Source organism: Pseudorca crassidens, chromosome 12, assembly GCF_039906515.1.
Source record: "Pseudorca crassidens isolate mPseCra1 chromosome 12, mPseCra1.hap1, whole genome shotgun sequence".
Classification (NCBI taxonomy): domain Eukaryota; kingdom Metazoa; phylum Chordata; class Mammalia; order Artiodactyla; family Delphinidae; genus Pseudorca; species Pseudorca crassidens.
Genome location: NC_090307.1, coordinates 90,223,289 through 90,245,595, shown reverse-complemented (window position 1 = coordinate 90,245,595; position 22,307 = coordinate 90,223,289). Strand labels below are relative to the sequence as shown.

The following is a 22,307-nucleotide window of genomic DNA, read 5'->3' as shown; positions in this document are numbered from 1 at the left end:
TGCCTATTTTTTAATAGGGTTGGTTGTTTTTTGATGTTGAGTAGTATGAGCTACTCAACTAGCTCATACTAGTGTATATATTTTGGATATTAATCCCTTATTGATCATATCATTTGCCAGTATTTTCTCCCATTCAGTAGGTTGTCTTTTTGTTTTGTTTATGGTTTTCTTTGCTGTGCAAAAGTTTTTAAGTTTAATTAAGCCCCATTTGTTTATTTTTGCTTTTATTTCCTTTACTTTAGGCAATGGATCCAAAAAAATATTGCTACAATTTATGTCAAAGAATGTTATGCCTATGTTTTCCTCTTACATTTAGGTTTTTAATCCATTTTGTGTTTTATTTTTGTATATGGTGCTAGAGAATATTCTAATTTCATTCTTTTACCAGTAGCCATGCAATTTTCCCAGCACCACTTTTTGAGGGGACTGTCTTTTCTCCACTGTATATTCTTGCCTCCTTTTCTGTAGATTAATTGACCACACGTGCATGGGTTTATTTCTAGGCTTTCTATCCTGTTCCGTTGATCTCTATGTCTGTTTTTAATGCCAGTACTACTGTTTTGATGACTGTAGCTTTGTAGTATAGTCTGAAGTCAGGGACCCTGATTCCTCTAGCTCTGTTCTTCTTTCTCAAGATTGTCTGGCTATTTGGGGTCTTTTGTGTTTCCATACAAATTTTTAAAGGGGGAAGGGCTTCATCTGACTGACTGTCAGTCCACAAGTCAGCACCCCCAGGGTAGCTGTGAGAGGTGGACAATCAGGTGTTTGGAGAGTGAGGAATTTCAGAACGGGTCCAAGACTCTCAGGTGAGGCTATGAATCTGTACAATCAGCTAGGGTCTGAGAAAAGCTTTGGTGGAGATGAGCTGAAGGACTCTATTGGCTTCCTACCAACCCCTCATTCCCAGTGAGAGGCAGTGTGCTGCGGTGGTTACAGCACGTGTTTCAGTTAAGAGGGAATGCTTGCTGCCTCGCTGTGTGATCTTGAACATGTAGCTTGGTTTTCTCATCCAAGAAATGGATATAATGAGAGCACTGGATTCATAAATTTGTTTCTGTAAGGATTAAATGAGGTGAATAAGGCCTGGCACTTAGAAGAGGATAAATAAATGTTAGTTGATGTTGGTTGTTAAAATAACAAAAGTTGTTATTTTTATTGGGACAGCCTGGCTTCTAAGACTAAACTCAGAGCTCCAGGTAGAGCAAGGGACCTTCCTGTAGTTTGGGCTACCCTTTGGGACATCCCGGATAGAGAACCATGTTCTCTCTTTCAATCAGTCTTTAAAATTTTTTTAAAAATCTTTTTTTCTTTCAGTTTTATTGCGTATAATTGGCATATAGCACTGTACAAGTGTAGGGTGTATGGCATGATGTTTTGATATACATACCTCACGAGGTGATGATCCCATTAAGTTTAGTGAACATCCATCATCTCATATAGATACAAAATTAAGGAAATAGAAAAAAATTTTTCCTTGTGATGAGAACTCAAGATTTAGTCTCATGATAACTTTCATGTGTAACATACAGCAGTGTTAATTATATTTATCATACTGTGCATTATATCTCTAGGACTTATTTATCTTTTTTTGAGTCACTATTTTTATAGATTATACTCCATTTAAAGTTATTATAAAATATTGGCTATATTCCCTGTGCCGTACAGTATATCCTTGTAGCTTATTTATTTATGCATGCTAGTTTGTACCTCTAATCCTACACCCCTATTTTGCCCCTCCCCCGCCACTTCTGCTCACTAGTTTGTTCTCTGTATCTGTGAGTCTCTTTCTGTTACATCATATTCAGTCAATCTTTTATTTTATTTATTTATTTGGCCCCGCCATGTGACTTGCGAGATCTTAGTTCCCCAACCAGGGATCGAACCCGAGCCCCTGGCAGTGGAAGCTTGGAAAGCTAACCACTGGACCGCCATGGAATTTCCTTATTTTTATTTTACTTAAACTTTTTTTTTATTGAGGTAGGAACACTTAATGTGAAATCTACCTTCTTAACAGAATTTTTAAGTGCATAATTCAGCATTGTTAACTATAAGCACAACATTTTACAGCAGGTCTCTAGAACTGAATCATCTTGGATGAGGGAAACAGAATAGAGAGTCCAGAAATAAACCCACACAGACACAGTCAACTGGTCTTTGACTGGGGCCCAAGGCCACGCAACAAATGGCGCTGGGAAGACTGGATATCCACGTGCAAAAGAATGAAACTGGACTCTTACACCATACACCAAAATCAACTCAAAACGGATAAAGATTTAAATGTAGACCTGGAACTATAAAACTGCCAAAAGAAAGCAGAAGGGGAAAGCTTCATGGCACTGGGTTTTGCAATGATTTCGGCCTTATAGTTCCACACTGTCCCCAGTCTTTGCAAAAATGCAAAGATTTTTCAGGCACCGAGGGTAGCAGGCTGCAGAGGGCTGTGGTTAGACATGGGTTCGACCCTGGGCTCTGCTGTTTGCAAGTTGTGTGACCTCTGTGGGCCTCAGTGTTCTCATCTGTACAATGGGGGTGGATGGACGTATGCTGGACTCGTGCTTGTGCTGCTCAGTGCTCGTTGCCCAGCGTCCGGGGCCCAGGCCCGGTGCAGCAGTGCTTGGCGACCCCTCTCTGTGCTGACCACGGCCTGCAGTGCTTGTGGTACATTCTCTGCCCTCTGCCTGTAAGGGGAAGTTGAGGGGCCCTCAAGGCACTGACTCGTTTTCCAGGGCTCACCCAGCAGGGTCACGCTCTTCATTCCCTACGATGCTGAGACCAACATGTACGCAATCTGTTTTTCTGCTTTAAACTCGTGTTAATTCTCAGGCACTAATGAGGGCCTCTCAGCTCAGGGGGCTGATTAGAAGAGAGGAACTGAGTGGGACAATTCTGATGCCGAAGAAGGGAAGGACAGGGAGGGTTCTAATCCCAAAACAAGCTGGTGTGAGATCAGGCTTAACGTTCCACACGTCATCTGTCAAACAGTCACCCTCCGGCCGCTTGGAGGGCTGCCCCCCGCGGTTCGGGTCGGGTGGTGGGGTCCGGGTACTCACTTAGCTTTCTCCCTTGAAATGGCAAACAGCAGACTAGGAACAGGACGCTGGCACTTGGGTAATTTTGTAATTACGATGTCGCACATTTAAGTGGCTCAGAATAAACAGGGCCCTGGACTCACAAAAGATGTGTAACAGTTGGTTAAATTGATGGTGACGCCGAGGTCGTTCTGGGTGCCGGGGGGGCTGCCGTCTTGCCTTGATTCAGCTCTAACAGGGGTAGGTGTTCCTTGTCTTTGGTTTAGAACATTCCTACAAGTTTTCTAGTATTAAAGTTTTCAATTCAACATTTCCAAAGGCTGTTTCTCACGTTTGGAAAGAGAAGGCTTTTTTCTTTGAAAACATTGGCAGTTGAGAGCCATTATCCTTTCCCCTCGGTCTGTACTGGCCGTCTGACCTACGGGGCTGCTCGTCGCGGGGCAGCAGTAAAGCCCTGTGGCCGAGTGCGGTCCATGCAGCCAGGCTGCCACAGTAAGTTCAAATCCTGACTTCTCGCCTCCCAAGCTGTGTGACCCACAGGGTGACTAACTTCTCTGTGCCTCGGGGTCTTCCCCGGTAATATGTGCAGAGAATCACGGTACTGACCTCGGGGGTCCTTTGAGGATTCAATGGGACACTTTACTGAGAGCAGTGCTTGGTATATAAGAAGTCCTCACAGTCGTAGCTGCTCTCATTCATGCTAATAGTTAACATTAAAACAGAAAATCAAATTCCTGAAATAAGTTTATTTTAGAAGTAACACCAGACGAACCGGTTTGCAGGGCAGAAATAACGACACAGATGTAGAGAGCAAACGTATGGATACCAAGGGGCGAAAGTGGCGGGGTGGGGGCTGGGGGGATGAATTGGGCGATTGGGATTGACATGTATACATTGATGTGTATAAAATGGATGACTAATAAGAACCTGCCGTACAAAAAGAAAAAAGAAAGGAAAGTAACGCCATACACTGGACTTCAGTTTGAAAATAAAGAAGTGATTGGGCTGAAGAAAAGCCTCATCTGTGGTAGACGGGTGGACACACAACTGTTCCAGGGCTTTTAGGGAGAGCAAACTTTATTTTCACGTAAGATGATTAAGCAGATGAAATAGCTCTTGTGCAGTAAACGTGTGCGATTAAATGCAGGCATTGCCCCTGGGATCTAGGCTCAGGTACCCACCGTCCTCTGCGGTGGCCCCTTTCTCTTGTTCTCAGGGCCTTTATCTTCGAGCAACGTTGATGCTTCCAGGTGGCGGGTCTTTCGCCGCGTTCCTTCGTGGCTGAAATGGAGGAATCCACTGAGTGGGTTTGCAAGCCCTGGGGCGCCTCGTGCAGCCTGGAGACAGGGTGTGTGTCTGAAGGGAGAGTTAATAATTCAAACCAAGGAGGGCCAACGAGAAAGTAAGCGAGCAGCCCCGGGGGCAAGCATCCCAGATCAGAAGTGCCGGATGCTGGGCGCGCCCTCGCACACCATCCTTTGTGGCGTGGTCCACGTGTCTGCGGATGCTGGGCGCGCCCTCGCACACCATCCTTTGTGGCGTGGTCCACGTGTCTGCGGCACTCTAGGATTATTTTATTGACTTACATCTCTGGAGAATGTAGCAGCCGGACTACTTTTCCTGGGGGAGGTTTTTATCTCGGCTTTCAATTTTCACTAGTTAATGTACTGTCACTCATGGCCAAGCAGAAACACAAGAAATGAAATCTTTTATTCAACAGATAGTCACAGAGCCCTTTCCGTGAGCCAGGCCCATTCTGAGGACCGGGGACATGACAGGGTCGTCCCGAGCTCTGGCCGTCGGAGAGCGCGTATCCTCCTTGGGCACATCGGATGCCCTCAACGTGGTGAAGAGGAAGAAATCCACTCACCCAGAGTGGGGTAGAAGCTTGTTGTGTGCAAAAGAACAGCAATGAAAGGGGTGGGGATACCTTTGGGGTCAATTAAAAAATCAATAGACTTTTTACAAAAGGTCAGTTTTAGGCTGACAGAAATGATGATCAGAAAGTAGAGAATTCCCACGGACCTCCTCTCTTCCCGGCCCACAGTTGCCCATATTACCCACATCTTGCATCAGTGGGTACATTTATCACAGTTGATGCACCAGCGTTGATACCTGATTATTATTATTATTTATGGTCATAAGCTCAATGAATTTGATTTTATTTTTTTAATTGAAGTATAGTTGATTTACGATGTTGTGTTGATTACCGCTGTACAGAAAGATGACTCAGTTACACATATACATTCTTTTTCATGTTCTTTTCCATGATGGTTTATCACAGGATGCTGTGCTCTACAGCAGGACCTCGTTGTTGATGTGCTGATGCGTTATTATTAACTACAGTCCAGAGTTTACTGAGGGTTCACTCTTGGTGTCGTACGTTCTGTGGGTCTGGACAAATGTACATGACATGTGTCCACCATTACGGTCTCATACAGAACAGCTTTTCTGCCCTAAAAGTTCCCTGTGCTCTGCCTATTCATCCCTCCCTCCCTCGCCTCACCCCCCAGTAACCACTGATCTCTTCATTTTCTCCATGGTTTTGCCTTTTCCGGAATGTCACAGAGTTAGAATCACACAGCAGGTAGCTCTTCCAGATGGGCTCCTTTCACTTGCTCATATGCATTTAAGGTTCTTCTACATCCTTCCATGGCTTGATAGCTCATTTTATCTTAGTGTTGAATCAACCCGTTGTCGGGATGGACCGCGGTTTGTTTATCCGTCACCCACTGAAGGACATCTTGGGTGCCTGGGAGGGTATTTCAGATCCCAGCAGTGGATATTCCCAAAATAGGACAGCTTTCCTATCTATTGATCCAGGGCGACCCCAGAGAAATCAGGCAGGTGAAACATTGGGGGATGTCTATGCTTTTGGACGTGGATTGAGTAATTCACAAGTTATTCACCTAATGTCATCTTGTAGCAAATAGATATTACTGATGTCGCCACACCAAGGAAGTGGGAGGGGGGTCTTTACAACCCACGGTCATTAAATTCACATGTTGCAAAACCTGATTTTCTCAGCAGTCTATCCAATGGCCAAAACACTGACAAAATTCACCAAATAACCAAATAACTAAGAAATTCTTAATAGCCAAAATCAGTAGAGCTGGTATGATACAGGGTACTAGTAATTTGGACAATCTTTCTTCCTTTTCTCATGAGCTGTACACGAAGAGATCCAAGTGTAGGTAAGAAGGTTGCTGGATGAATAACAAATAAAAACAACACACACAGATAGCTAGGGGATATTTACGCCAAGCTTCTATAGCTCCATCTCACTCTGTTGTTCATCAGGACTGGTTCCGATCAAGTCTTACAAGTCTTTTTCTCCCAGCAAACAATGCAGGGAATACTTTGACAAGCCCTTCATCTTCGTTAACTTCTGGCTTCCTTATATGTGGCCCAAATCTTCTGTTTTCGTTATGCTACTCTTACTATATTATACTGCTTCCATTTTAATGAGACTGCTTCTTGAACTCACTAATTTTGTAACTAATTACACCAAAAGATTGTGCTTTCTCCAGTGTAATCTGCTATTTTATTCATTCATTCATTCATTCAACACATGGTTATTGTGCATTTACTGTGTTCCAGGCACCAGTCTCAGGGGACATAGTGGGGAGTGAGATGGATAAGGGACCTGACCTTCTAATGGGGCCACAGAAGATAAACATTTTTCATTGATGTTGGTGGGGGCTGGGTAGCTGCTGTGTGCTTTGGACTGAATGGTCAGGGGACAGCTTCTATGGAGAAGCGATGTCTGAGCCAAGACCTGAAGACAGAAAGGGAGCAGGGTGGGTAAAAATGGAAGATTCAGTTCAGCAAAACATCTCGGGGCAGAAATCCAGTGGCTATGGAGTATGGAATATTTTATTTATGCCACTACAAACACTTTCCTATTTTTGATTTTCTGTTTCCTACTCCATCGGTCTGGGTTCCACAGTGAGGAAGATGTGGGGCAGGGCTATAGCTGACCCTCCACAGACACAGAGTATAAGTGGGAAATAAACCTCTGTCATTTGAAACCACTGATATTTGAGGACTATTTGTTACCATTAGCATAACCAAGCCCATCCTGACTGATACATGTTTCAAGGCAACATTGAAGACTTCATTCAGTTGGTATTTCAACAAATGTTTGAGTAGCTTCTTTGGCTGGACAGTGTGGATTGCTTGGAATAGCACACAGACCATGGTAGGCAAGGTCCCTGCCCTCATGGGGCTTATGGTCTCCTGGGGGACAGGCAGTTGGGACATGGGCCTGCCTGGGCTGTGGGTTTTCTACAGTGGTCGTCAGCAGCCTGTCCAGTAGGTATAGAGAAGGTGGGCTGTTGGTTAACCTAGGGGTTGGGGGTCTCGCCAGGCTGATACCTGGGGATCAGAGGGAAGAAAAGCTTAGGGTACACTGACAAGAGGGTGGTTTGGAGGGCAGAATCCAAGCTATGTGGGTAAGGAAACGAAGAGAGGAAGGGGCTTGTTGGGGGGTGGGGCAGAGGAGAAGGAAGAGCCTGGGCAGTAGCAGGGCTTCCTGTGGCCGAAACAAAGAAATCAGACGAAACACAGGTTTTACATTCTCGAGAAAAAGTTACCAGGAGGCAGGAACAGTAGGAACAGTAGGAATGAGAATTAAGAGGGTACCTCCACTGCTTAGGGTTCTCTGGGCCCAGGAGTCGTTCACGCTGCCACCTGACTTGAGTCTTCTCAGCTCTAAACGTCAGACCATTCTCGGGAGCCTGTGACTTAATTAATGCCGTTATTTCCGGGTGCTGGAGCCCCCGCTGTTACTGAGCGAATGCATGTAAGGCATTCCACAATGGAAAACTTCTGACAGAGATGAACTCTTTGCTCACCGGCTTCATCGCCCCTTCAGTTTTTCTTGCGGATTCCCAAACATCTCCCCCTTCTCTCTGTCTCCAACGGTGCACGCTTCTGGCAAGAGAACAGAGATGCATCCTCGTTCCTTTCCCCAGAATCCAGTCCCCAAGTGTGGCTCCCTCTCTGTCCTGCGTCTCATGGAGGATGTGTTTGGGGTGGGCTGATTCGGAGGGGAGAAGAGTGATGGAGGAAGGGTCCTGTAACACTATTCGTTGTCAAAACACACGTTTCACCCGTGGCTCTGAAAGCCATGTTCTTTTTTATCTGCGTGACTCATTATGACAGATATGCCATGTGCCGAGCAGTTCCCATTTGGAGATTGAATTACCATCCTATTCAGCTGACACAAAGCAGTTCGTGGCCGGCTCGGGCAGTCCATGAATAAGTAAACAGTCTTCCAGTTCGATGCCGAGCACAAACATCGGAGGAGGCTTGGAGAGGCTGGTGCCCGCGGGGGCCAGGAAGCTGGTGCCGGCTGGGGGGCAGGCAGCCCAGGCTAGTGCGTCTGCTACACTGGGGCACTGATCCCCAGCATCTTGTAAGTACCCGCTTTGGGGGATGGGGAAGGGTCTGCAGGGTTAATGAGATACGGCTTATTCGCAGAGGCAGGAAAGTCACCCTCCCGGATTGGGCTGGCTCAAGACTGGAGAACTGCCCTTCCGCTCCGAGACCCAGGTAGAGCTATTCTGCAGCCTCGGAGACGGTGCTCCTTCCCGGTTTCAAAGCCTTTGGGTCTTACTTGTGGCTTCGATCCCTGTTGCTACCCTGTACTCATTTACTTCCCAGTCTGTCCCCAGGCCAGCGTCAGGGCTGCAAGGATCCTTTGCACCAAGGGTCAGTTCATTGGGTAAATTGTGAACAGGACACTCAGAATAAATATACTGTCCCTCAGGACAAAGACAGCTGTTCCGTTTGCTGAAGTGTGGAGCGCTCCTTATTTGTCCGCCGAACCTCACTTGCTCAGGGAAGCTCTGCTCCAGGGGAGACCATTTGCTTTTGCTCATTTGAGCATCACACGGTGGGCGTTACAAACAGCACGTATTTCGAGTTGCAGTGTCTCCGGTGGACGTTTCTACCTTTGTTTTGTGTTCAGTTTGGGGACAGCATTGGCCAATTCTTTAAGCCCAGCTTGTGAGACTGGGTTTGACACTGTGAAGTTTTCAGGTAATGAATATAACTAGAGAATGAATGTCATTGTAGTATTTTTATATCATGTAAGTGCAATATTTGTTGAAATAATATGTGTGAAAATGTCAGGAAGCATGTGCTGGCTGTTACACTAGTGGTTTCTTTGTGTGTGTGTGTGTATCCTGTGTATTGTATGTATATATGTATGTATTTATTTTTTATTTCATATTGAAGTATAGTTGGTTTACAATGTCGTGTTAGTTTCAGGTGTACAGCAAAGTGATTCAGTTATACATATACATGTATCTGTTCTTCTTCAAAATCTTTTCCCATATAGGTTGTTACAGAGTATTGAGCAGAGTTCCCTGTGCTGTGCAGTAGGTCCCTGCAGATTATCTGTTTTATTTATGGTAGTGTGTACATGTTAATCCCAAATTCCTAACTTATCTCTCCCCGCCCCACCTTTCTCCTTTGGTGACCGTAAGTTTGTTTTCTAAGAAGGCCAGTGGATTCTATTCTATCTTTTCTATTTACTCTGGTATTAAATGGGTAGATGAAATGAATGGAGTGTATTCTGAACATTAAGTAGCTAGAACGGGATTTTCCCTCATGGCAGAAGGATTTATTCCGTGCTCCGTGATGGACATGTTTATAGGGCAAAGCAGGTGAGCAGTGTTTTCAGTTGCTTGGCATTTGATAGCAGCAGTAAATTGTGCATTAATAAATCATTGCTTTTCTTTCCCTATTTGCCCCAACAGTTCTGTTAATTAAAACTCTGTATGAAGTGATAGTCGAGCCGTACATCGTTTTACTTCAGACTCATTAGAGTTGGTTCTGTGCATCCCCTCAAAGGCATTATCTTGCCGGACCACTTTTGAATTAATAATAATCATACTTCACATGTAAGCATGCAGAGGGTTTTTTTGTGCTATATTAACAAGCTCTCCAGTCAGCTTGGTGAAAGGGAGCAACGTTGTAGCCGCTTAGCCCCTGTTAGGAGTGGGCTGGGGAAAAGGGGCAGAGAGCAGAAAGGTGGTTGAAGATGCATGATCCCAGAGCCCAGAAAAATGAAGGAAGGGAAGAGGTGAATCTGCTTAATCTATGCAGAGAGCACCCAAATTCACTAAACGCATCGAGAAGCTAGGAGTTATTGTCCCACTTATTTTTTCTCTTTCACAGAATTAGGAAATATTCGCACAACTTGCAAGTTTTCATGGTTTCTTGTATTCTTTTTTTTTTTTTTTTATGTCATCTTTAACCATTTCTCTTAGAGAGACCTCGTTGGAAGGTCTTGGGGGATTTGCATTAAGAGGAGTTGGTCAACACAGATGCAGTGCTTCTGCCGGTGGGATTCTCACTGGAGATCTCTGTGCTTTGAATCGCTTTCCATTTGGCCCACCTGATGGTGTATAGAGACCACCCTGCGTTTTCATGGCTTCGTTTGCTGTTCAGTTTTAGAGTAAGATCGTGACGACCTGGTGGGCGTCTGTGGGGCTTGTCAGTGGTGGGCTCACTCCAGGGTAGTTGCAGGGAACCAGACATTTGTCATGGAAGTTCCCAGTGTCACCATATGGAGCTCTTTGCCCTTGGGTGATATTTCCAATCTCCTGCGCGGCTTGAGGGTCGTGTGGGGAAATGCCCAACTACTTCCGCCACGCATCGGGGCTGGGGTGGGGTCTCCACAGGCAGCCTTTGTTAGTTTCTCTGTTTTCACAGCACTCCACTGCTGTGAGCTCTTCCTGCTGCCTCTTCGTCCTGAGCTCTGCCATTCACTACGTCCAGGAAATAAACCTCCAGTCTCCTGTGTAGACACCTTCCCCTCACATCTCCTTTGCACATCATTCTAAATCTTATTAAAGTCTAGCTTGAATTCAAATCACACACGCATGTTCCAGCCTCCCCTGTCAGACTGTGGGTCCTGGAAGGACCCAGTCTTACCGATGTTTGGGTCTGACAGCCGCCAGGACCTTCGTAGGTGCTCAGCAGATGTTGGCTGTGTTGAAATAAACTGAATTTTCGTCCTATGCACTGTTTTTCTGGTTCCAAATTCCAAGCTAAAGCCCAGCTTGCTGTTAGTTCTTCCACTTGCCCAGGCTGCTTACTTTGAACCTGAGACACTTTCGAGCTTTTGGATGAAACCTAAGATAATTCAACATATCATCTTATTCTGCAGTTCTACGAAGTTTAAAGACATTTTATTAACAAAATAAGTAGAATAACTTGTTTTTTTATTGTTTATGTCAACCTGAAGGTCTGCTGAAATATGGGAATTTCTGTTTTTAATATTTGGCAGAAAGATGGAAATTTCCCAAGAGTTTGCTGCATGCAGCGTGCTCGTTGGTTTTTATGTTGATTTTTATTCATTAATTTGACCTACAGTAACACTTCTTATAATCCTCTGGCATCCGTCACGTTGCTATAGTTAAGGGAACGCATAGAGCAAGCCTGGATGTTGACTTGGGTCTCCATTCTGTCCCTCTTGTCATCAGCTGGTGGCATGTCACCATTATACAAAGAGGGGTAATTAGCCCTACACACAGTTTATCTTGTCACATTCAGGAATGTGGAACTCTACTCAGAGAGTCGTGAAAGCTTAGTGCCAGGGTGTGTGCATATTTTTGTGTTATTCTACACCAGGACATTTGGGTGAAGGGAAGGAAAGTGTCAGGCTGGGAAGACCACGAGCTAAGTCTCAGCTGTGTCACTTACTTAGCCCTCAACACTATGAACTAGAAAGTAAGAGCGTATTCCTTGACTCTGCCTGTGTCTTAGGCACAGAGGAAGGTGAAAGAGGCAGAAAAGCCCACGCATAAGCCATTCTTTGTGATAGAAGGTTATACCCTTCTTCCTATAGTCGAGAAATGACCCATCATACCTGCAGCCTGTGGGTCCAGAAGACACCTTTGCTCAGACCCAACCTTTGGAAGGCCCACTTGGGAACTTCCCACTCTGTGTCCTGACACCTGGAACCCAGCAGTGGAACTTTGTGTTGAGTTGTCCTTTCTTCCATCTGAGGCTCTACCCACTGCATCATTCAGGGCTGTGTCCGTTTTTTCATTGTTTAAGGGTCTCTTCAAGACATGTTTATCAAGGCCAACTGTATGTCATCTAGGTGGGGAGGTCAGAACAGTGACCAGAGCAAACGTCTGTGCTCCTGTGGAGACAGCAGTGTCGTGGGGGAATGGCAGTGCGAAGGTCCTGAGGCAAGATAGAGCTTGATGCGTGAAAAGTGTTCGTCTGGACGCAGATGGGGAAGAGGTGGGGAGGGGCAGCCCATTCAGGACCTTATACGCTGTGTAAGGGTATAGGTTTTAGGTCTTAAGAACAATGGCCAGCCAGTAGTGACCGATTTTGCATAGGAAAGTGACATTTGATCAACATTTGCCTCCTAAAAGTATCACCCCAAATTCTGAGTGGAGATGGAAGCAAGTGTGGTAGCAAGGAGAATTAGGGGGCCACCAGGCAGCCCAATGAGCGGCCACGGTGGCTTGGACCAGGGCATTGGTGGCAGAAGTGAAGGTCACCGGAGACACTGCAGATGAACTTGGGCAGTACAGTCTGCCAGTCATTGTGATGGACCGGCGCGGACGAAGAGTGAGAGGTCACAAGCGTGGCGTCCAGAACTTTGATGTGGACAAGAGGGTGCAGGGGGAGAGCCATTTCCTACGATGAGAAAGACTGAAAGAGAATTAGATTTGTGGGAAGATACATTCAGATTCAGTTTTGTGCTGAAACTCTGTTTTGAGTTTGAGTTACACCTAAACACGGGGCAGGTGGGGGACTGGGGAGGAAAGCAGCAGTTAGATGGGCAGGTCCACAGTGCAGGAGAGAAATCTGGGCTGGCTCGATGATTCCTTTATGTGGGGTTCAGGTTTGAGGGTTCCTGGGTGGAGCCTTGGTCTGAACACAGTAAACACGGTGGTAGGGGTTAGTGGGGATGATACAGGTGCTGATGCTAGACATGGTGATGGCGAAGGTGATGGTGATGGTGGTGGTGGGAATGGCCCCAGCCAGGATGTGTTTGTTAGACTTAAATTCACACCCAGTCCTGTGAGTTCTATTTTCTGTGTTCATTTTCCCTGGCAGAAAGCAGAAAGAGTCTGTATGGCAGACTAAGCTGTTTCACATGTAGGATATACACTTGGTAACCATCCGTTTCCCATCACTATAGAGCCAAAAACTCCCCAACATTTAGTTAGTAAAGGCAGGGTCCTTGGAGGTGGGGAGATGCCTGGATAATATTCCAAACCCTTTATCTTTCATCATGATCAATCTAACACTACCTGTTTCTTCAGTGGATATCATTTATAAGAAGAGGCGTTTATCTGCACGCCCTCAGCAGACAAATTGTGTCATTAAGAACACGTTCAAAGAGGATACGTCTCAGTTGAGTGATGCGGGTTATTATTTGTGTGTAATTTTTTCAAGTTCATTTATTCTACCTGGCCTGGGGGACCTAGAAGTTACTCTCTTCTTTTAGGGGTAGCAGGCAGGTTATTTTGGGAGCTTATTACTTTAGGTTTTTAAATTTGGTGGTTCTGGGGTTGGAAGCTACAGAGAGGGGTGATGTGCATGTGTGTGAATCTCTCCTATATTTGGAACGGGCTGATCTTTTTTTTTGATAGATCGTTGGCTGCTTGGAATTGCAGATGCACCATTACGTTATTGCATTTAAATTTAGCTCTTGTTCTCACTTTGGAAGGGGATGGAATGTTTGAATTATTTCACTGCGAAGGGAAAGCAATTAGAATACAGATCCCTGTGACTTATCGAAACAGGAGGTCTAGCCAGCGAGTCTCAGAGGGCGCTGCATGTTTGACTCAGAGGAGAAGGCTCTTGAGGGCACCTTCAGTGTGGAGGACGTTAACATTTCCTTCAGCACACCTTGACGATCAGTCACTGAGGTTTAAGTTTGCCGAGGGCAGCACATATCTAAATCTGTCGTGATCATTATTTTCAGTAGGATGGTGTCCATTCTTTTAAACAGGGGCCAGGGCCCCTTTGTGTAATGAAAACATTAAACTGTTTGTTCCTAGACCCAAGTTGGAGCAATTATGTCATCAGCAACACTTTCATAGAGGTTGTGAATGTGCGGAAACCTCTTTAAAATCGTTTTCCTTTGTCATATTTCAAGGACAAGAGATGTTCCTTGAGCTCACATCTTAAAGAGGTGTATAAAGTAAAAGGTTAAAGTCTCCTGTATAACTTTCCCATCCCTGGTCCCCATCAATAATCACTATTAACAGTTAGGTGTTTCCTTTCAGAATTTCCAGACCCTTTCCCATGCGCACACAAATTTACATGCAGACATGATGTCTTAATATATAGTTATCTATGCATGTACAGAAGTGGGATGCATACATTGATACATGTATCCAGGTACCTACACATACTGCTCTGTGACTTTTACAGTTCATTTTCCATGACTCAGTCAGGAAGTTGATATATTCAGTTTGTAAAAACTCAAGCGTCTTTGACGCTCTCCCTTTCACCAGTCTCACCAGTGTCGTCAGTTTGGTCTTTCCGGACCTTTTTCCTACACATCTGTGTGTGTGTGTGTGTGTGTGTAACAGCCTGACTTTGTACATTATAGGCGTTCAGTCAATATTTGCTGATACCGGGGGTCACTGACGCTGGGAGGAAATGGACCCACCATGCACTTGGCACTTGGGCCACCCCATCTGTTTGTTTACTCCACCTCTTAGATAAGTTGTATCACTCCTGTGTCCTGGAGTCGGCTGACTGTTCACTCAATGCCCTGAGCTGATGGAACAGACATTCCATCCAAGCCCTGAGTAGGGTCAGAGAGAGAGAAATTTTGTCTTCTCTGCTTCTGTGGAGAATTTTGTGACCGTCAGCCTGGGGAAGGCATAGCCTAAATCTGTCGGCCAGCCCGATATTTCCAGAGTGTTCTACAGGTAACCAAATAGACAAACACAGTCACCCAAGCCCAGATACAGTCATAGTGTTACTGGGAAAAAATAGAATTCTTTATTAAAAAATTATAAGTACACATTAACCAGTGTTTTCATGGTAGTAATATAAAGTTTCTCTTTTCTCAAGAAATAAATCTGTACCTTTCATCTTTATTAGGTTAATTATTTCACAGTCGACCAATGTATTTTTCAGTCTTTTTTTATTATGTAAGTTTCAGGCGTATGGCATTATAGTTTGGCAGCTGTACACACTACAGAGTGACCACCACTGAGTACAGTTACCATCCTTCAACGTATAGTTGACCCCCTTCTTCACTCATTTCACCCTCCCGCTAGACCCCCTTCCCCTCTGGTAACCACTAATCTGATCTCTGTACTTACGAGTTTGTTTCTGTTTTACTGTTTGTTCTTTTTTTTTTTCCCCCCACATATGAGTGAAATGATATGGTGTTTGTCTTTCTCCATTTGACGTATTTCACTCAGCATAATGCCCTCAAGGTCCATCCATGTTGCCACAAACGGCAGGATTTCATTCTTTTTTTCTAATGGCTGAGTAATATTCCATTGTGTACCTGTACCACATCTTTTTCATCCATTCCTCTGTTGATGGACACTTAGGTTGTTTTCATACCTTGGCTATTGTAAATAATGCTGCAGTGAACATGGGGGTGCGTGCATCTTTTTAGATTCGTGTTTCCACGTTCTTTGAATAAATACCCAGAAGTGGGATAGCTGGGTCATATGATAGTTCTATTGTTAATTTTTTGAGGAATCTCCATACCGTTTTCCCTAGTGGCTGCACCAATTTACATTCCCACCAACAGTGAACAAGGGCTCCCTTTTCTCCACATCCTCTCCAGCATTTGTTATTTCTGGTCTTTTTGATGATGGCCATTACGACAGGTGTGAAACTGGACAGCTGCGAGCAAAAGAGTGAAAATAGACCACTGTCTCTTTTTCTATACATAAAAATTAACTCAAAATGGATTAAAGACTTGAATGTAAGACCTGAAACCATGAAATTCCTAGAAGAAAACACAGGTGGAACCCTCTCTAATATCAGTCTTAGCGATGTTTTTGTGGACCTCACTCCACAGGCAAGGGCAGCAAGAACTAGAATAAACAACTGGGACTACGTCAAACTAAAAAGCCTCTGCGCAGTAAAGGAAACCGTCCTCAAGCCCGAAAGGCAGCGTGCCGAATGGGAAGATGTATTTGCGAAACATATATGTAATGCGAGTAAATATCCAAAATGTATAAAGAACTCAGGCAGCTCAGTAACAAAACAATCTTAAAAACTGGGCAGAGGACCTGAATAGACATTTTTCCAAAAAAGACATACAGACGTCCAACGGGCACATGAAAACATGCTCAACATCACTGATCATCAAGGAAATGCAGATCAAAACCACAATGAGATAAAATTTCCCTTTTTCAATATCATCATGTCCATAAGACACACATGCTTGTTTAAGGAAAAAGGGGCAGTTATTAGGTGGGACGCAAAAATGGCAAAACCTGTGATATTTGCGGAAAACAAGTTTCCTCCAACCTCAGAGAATGCAACCTTGTGAGCTGCAGGGGGTTCCTGGGCTCCAGGACCAAACTGAAGACTACCGCTAGACTGTACTTCCTGCAGGTTCCGGGGTCTCGCTTTCGGTTGGGACCTCAGGACAGACTGTCTCAGCGTAATGTCATTTGGGTGGAAATGTCTAGTTAAAATGGCTCTTAATGTAATTACTCTTCATGACTAAGGCAGTTATGTATTTTAAATTTCATTTTGTTTGTTTCCTTTTTTTTAAGTAGGCGAGCCAAAATGGAAAGGGCTCTGTTGCTGTGGAAGTTCAGGGCCAATTATAGTCACATGATCGTTAGTGCCGTCCTGGGCCTGCAAGGGCAGTAAAAATCAAGAGAGTGCAAAGGTGTTTGGCAAGGGTTCCCGAAACGCTGTGAAACTCAGACTCTCAGCTACAGTAGACGGGTCTTGATAGCGTCTGTTTCACTCTGCCGTCTTGGCAAACCCAGACCCTGGAATGTAGCTGACGTGCTCCTTTTGCCCTGCAGAAAGAGAAGTGCGGCTGCTGGCGTGGCTGTGCTCTCGGAAAGGATTTTGGTGCCCGCGACGCACTACGCTGTCATGTGTGCCAGGGCCCTTTAGCTTGCAGATGACAGAAAGCCAGCTCAAACTAGCTTAAGCACAAAGAGAAGTTAATCGAAGAGGGTGTAGATTCTGACTTCAGGAATGGCTTGATCCAGGACCTCAGACTCTGTTCGGGGTTTCTGAGCTGGCTTCCTGTGTGTTGGCTTCAGTTTCCACCAGAGTCCCTTAACCATGCATTTAGGGTTCACAGGCCTGGGGCTTTCCCCCCATTGACTTGGCATCTCTACAATTAGGCTCAAAAGGCAGCAGAACTTGGTATCATCATTTCTTGGGCCCCATGCTTCTCACTCACGGAGAGGATCCACCCACATTCTACCAGCTCGATGCTCTTGTTTCCGAGGACCCGTTTCCTGAACCCTTGTGATCAGGATCAAGAGTTTTCAAGTTCAGCTAAGGTTACCTCCCCTATAAGCGTGACCACGCTCCCTGGGAGACTGGGGTACAAAACGCACTCATCCTTCACCAGGAGACCACCTTGTCCTCCCTACAGAGGTGTGCTTGGCTTTTGCAGCCCTCTCCACCCAGCCAGGTCACCAGGCACGTTGCTCACCTGCCCGTGGCTAACATACCTGTTCCATAGAGCACTCACAGGGTCCCGGCCTCACCCCGGGATCCGGGTTTGTGGGCTCCCACGTGCTCGCCATGGCTGTATGGGGTGGTCCAGTCTGGATCACTCAGAGATCTATTATGGGTTGAATTGTGTTCCCCCCTCCAAATGCTAGAGGTCTGAGCCCCAGTACCTGAAAACGTGGCTTTCTTTGAGAAGGGGTCCTTACAGAGGTAATGAAGTCAAAAGGAGGTCATCAGGGTGGGCCCTAATCCAGTAGGACGGACGTCCTTATAAAATGGGAAATTTGGACACAGACAGCGCACACAGGGAGAACACCGTGTGCAGCAGAAGCAGAGGTGGGCTGATGCTTCTACAAGCCGAGGGGTGCTGCCAGCGGACGGCCAGGACCTGGGGGAGGGGCAGGGACAGACCCCCTTGCGCGGCCTCAGGAGGCGCACCTTGGTCTCAGACTTCCAGCTCCCAGAACTGTGAGACACACAAGCCTGTGTTTTTAGCCGCCCGGTTTGCGGTGCTTCGTTACAGCAGCCCCGGCAAGTAGACACGAGGTCTCTGGGTGCAAACAGCACAACCTAATCCTGGCAGTCTCAAAACCAGGCACCTTCTAGAAGAGTCAACAGGAAGGAGAGGACTTGGCAATCTGGGGAGTGGGTATCAATGGCTGATCCCTCAGAATGACCCCAGAGGAACGAATCTGCTGCAGACACTGGTTTTGGTGTTTGGGTATCTCTGCTCAAGACTTAAAGTCAGGACACTTTCTGGTCCGGGTCTCTCTCATCCTGTGGCTGGAGGGGGCTGGACGCCATGCTTGCCATTCTCACCAGACCACGTTCAAAGTGAAGCCGGGCGCTTTGGCTGGAAGCAGCGTGAGCGCAGCCTCCGCTGGCCTGTGCGCCCGGCTGCTCTCCGGATCCAGGAGCCTCTTGCTTCCTTCTTTCCTGCGTCGAATCGTGGTGCCAGGGAGCGCAGCCCAGGGAAACACTGCCGCGCTGTGGGCGGCCGCGAGTGGGATCCTTCATACTTGCACGAGCCTCCTGGGACGAGGGTCCTGCCCCACGTGGCCTCATGTTGGCTCCCGAGTACAAAGGGCCAAGGACAGTGTGCTGGCTGCAGGGCCACATCCTCACGGACACTCTCCAGTCAGCACGCCCAGCCTTCAGGCGTCTTTGACCTGCTGCGATCCAGCCAGGGTTTGTCCCCGTCACCAGTTAGTAACCAGGCAACAGAGCCTTTGCCACTGGCAGACGCTATCAACAGAGGGTGGCCAGCTGCCCGGAGTAAATGGAAGGGCTTTGGGTTCCGAGAGGAGATTGAGAAGGGCACATTATCACAGGTGGAGCTTAATTTTTAACCTGTGGCCATGGACCAGGTCTGGTTCCCATGACGACATGGCTTTGTCAGATTAAGGCTACATGTGAGTCAGTCACTGTGGAAAGTAGCGGATATTCAGATAAAAATATCCCAGGCTGTTAATCCAGAACTGTGGCTTCTAAAATCTCGACTTGCTTTAGTTCCCTGTTTGATTAGGGCCGGTAACTCGCAGGCAGAAGCTCCACTCTGTAAACGGGGCAGTTTTAGGTTTCTTTGAATTTGAAGGGTCTGTTTCCCAAGGAACTGAGAAATCAATCATGACAGGGCAGGTAAAGGGCATCCCGATTTCCGTCCTGGAAGAGATGAGGGAAGAAAAGTTCTCGATAATGAGCTGCAGCCATTGGTTTTGTGAAGAAATTATCTTACAGCCTCCACACCCCCTGACACCGTGTTTATTTATTTGCTTGTCTGTGGACTGTGTGACCCACTTCAATAGAGGCTTCATGAGGGCAGGGAATTTGCCTTATTTTTTCAGGGTTCCGGCACCCAGGATGTTTCCCTGACACACAGCAAGCACATATATTTGTTGAATAATTGATTGAATGCATCATGAAATGACTGAATGAACACCAACATGCTAGAAAAACGTAGTTTTTCCAGTTTTTCCAATTTGATGCCATAATTTGAAGGTAATTTCTTACAGAGTAATTTTTTTTTTTAAAAACACAGAAACTTCAACGGCAAGAGAGGTGTTAATTTCTGGCTTTTACACAAAGACCTATCTCTGATCAAAGTCTGGGCTGGAGGTTCAAACTAACTTCCTTCCTTCCTTCCCTCCTTGCCTCCTTGCCTCCTTGCCTCCTTCCCTCCTTCCCTCCTTGCCTCCTTGCCTCCTTCCCGCCTTCCCTCCCTCCTTCTCTTTCTAGATGGGCTGTGCGCCTTGCATTATTAGCAAGATCACTGTACAATTGAATATGACTGAAAGCTCTCTTTTCCGTCCTTCTCATGTGCAGTCTTACATTTGCTTCTGTTGCTGGAATTTTGGCTTCAAGGTTATTTACATTACAAAGCTATAAAAAATTCCTATCTCAACGCTTTTGAAGAGGCATTTTGCCTGAATTTCTATTTGAAATCCCATCGGCTGCCAGCATGATTGTTCAGACGTGGCCACGCGGTATGAAAAAGTGCAAGGCCCCTGGGAGCAGGTAGCGCCAGGTAGAAAGGAGGCGACACGGCCCGTTGCGATGATAGAGTGGGAATCCTTCCCCGCCCGCTGAACAAGCCCATACCAGGGAAGTTGACGGAGGGAGAAAAAACCTGAGAATGAAGAGGAACCGATCTTTTTGTCTTTACCAATAGGAGAGGGTGAGAAGATTTTTGAGTCCTTTGGTCAATTTGCCCAGAAACCTGTCCTGCTTTGGGGAGACCATCCTACCCTCATGAGATCAGTTACTTGGGAAACTCCATACCTGTTTTAGTTACAACGTGTTTTGTTAAAAATAATAGAAAATCTGTTTGAATTAGCTTAAATAAGAAAAGATATTTTAGGGCAAGTCCAGATGTAATCTGACTGAGGTGAGGCTAGATGTTTTATCACAAATATATCCAGCTCGTTTCTCTCTCTCCTTTACCTTGAAATTGCCTTTCAGGAGTTGCAAGGTGGTAGCTGTAATGGGTTGAACTTAGTCCCCACAAAAGATATGTTCCAATCCTAACCCCTGTTACCTGTGAATATAACCTTATTCGGAAATAGAGTCCTGGCCGATGTAATGAAGATGTAAGTTAAGATGAGGTCATACTGGATTAGGGTGAGCCCTAAATCCAGTGACTTGGTATCTTTGTAAGAAGGCAGTGTGAAGACACAGAGATACAGTATCTTTCTCTATTCAGATGGTTAGTACAGAGAAGATGGACTTCTGAGATTCAAATGTTGGTGTATCAGTCACAGATTTTTTTGTTTCAAGTTCATGAATAGTCAACTCAGTCTGGCTTAAGCGAACAGGATATTTATTGAGAGAAGGACTTCAGGCAAGGATGGATCCAGGGGCTGAAGCAATGTCATCAGGATTTAGTCTCTTTCCATTTCCCAACCCACCTTCTTCCACACCAGCTTCACCTCAGCAGGCTCTTTCCACACAATGGCCACCAGCAGCTCTAGACTAACCTTCTCTTTTCCTAGCTACCTAAGCAGGAAGAAAGGGTCCTGCTTCTTTCTCATAGCTCAGCAGAAGTCCCAAGATTGTCTCTGATGGGACCAACTTGGCCATCACCTGAGGCATCATCTGTCTCTTAACAGTTACTTTGCTGAGGCACTTTCTCTGGGTCTGGATCACGCGCCCACTCTGGCTTGGATAAGAGAACGATAATTTCCCGGAGACAACTTGGAACGTTAGAACTAGGAGAATGGGGAATGGATGCAGTGCAAAGCAAAGCAGATTCTGCATAGAGACAAGGACATCACGGGCCAGGGTGATCGAGGAGGGCTTTCTGGAGCACGAACACCGAAAGCCCTGGGAGAGAGGCTGGACTCACAGAGGCAGAGGGAAGACTCAGCTCGTGAGACTGTAGCCGTTGCTCGTGTGCTGTGGGAGATTTAGGAACGAGTAAGACGTGAACTAGCCACTCCATGGACCTGATATTGTGAGAAGATGATGTGGGCTCATGAAAGTGATAGCCAGCCAGCCCAGGAAGAAGGTGAGGGCAAACATTGTGGAGCATTAGACAAGGGAGTTGGAAACCTGCGGGTTTGGAAGAGAGAGAACTGTGTTCGTTAGTTTCATAAATATTTATCTGGGAGAATCACCACCCTCCTGATTTTTGCCCTATCTGCTTTAGAACTTTACTATTACTTATAATAATATTATATCTCTTTAAATTAATATACTGGGTAAATCTATTTGAAAAAACCTTTATATCACTAGATTAAGTGGAAAATCCTTCTAGAAATAGAAGCTAGAAGTAGTCACATACCAGGAAAACAGCACTGCTGTTCAAATCCAGCTGGATTCCGGGGACTACCTAAGTCTTCAGACTTGATGCCTGTAGCACCTACGCCGAAAGGGAGATAACCAAGTATCACAGAGGTATGAAAAGATACATTTTAGTGCCAAGCAGAGCCTTTCTCGTTGAAAAACATACTGAGAGAGAATATTAAAACAGTTATGATTCTATGGTTTATAATTCAGAGACTAATGAAATGCCTGACAGGTCTGTCCCTGAAAACACCATGGGTTCCATGAAGGACCATCCTGTGTGGGGTCTGGCGGAGTGGAAAGCAGTGGCAAGGTGAATGA

At 45.8% G+C, this 22,307-nt stretch overlaps 1 protein-coding gene across 5 annotated transcripts in view; it reads left to right on the top strand.

Moving 5' to 3' along the window:
- RIMBP2 (RIMS binding protein 2) overlaps positions 1–22,307 on the top strand; it is a 279,316-nt gene that overhangs the window by 47,123 nt on the left and 209,886 nt on the right. For 2 of the 5 annotated variants that reach the window (XM_067701225.1, XM_067701222.1), the window contains exon 1: positions 8,239–8,448. The exons of the other annotated variants lie outside the window; for them this stretch is intronic. The gene's annotated coding sequence lies outside the window, so the exon portion shown is untranslated. Of the gene's footprint in view, positions 1–8,238; positions 8,449–22,307 lie in introns of those variants that run through there. 5 annotated transcript variants of the gene reach the window in all.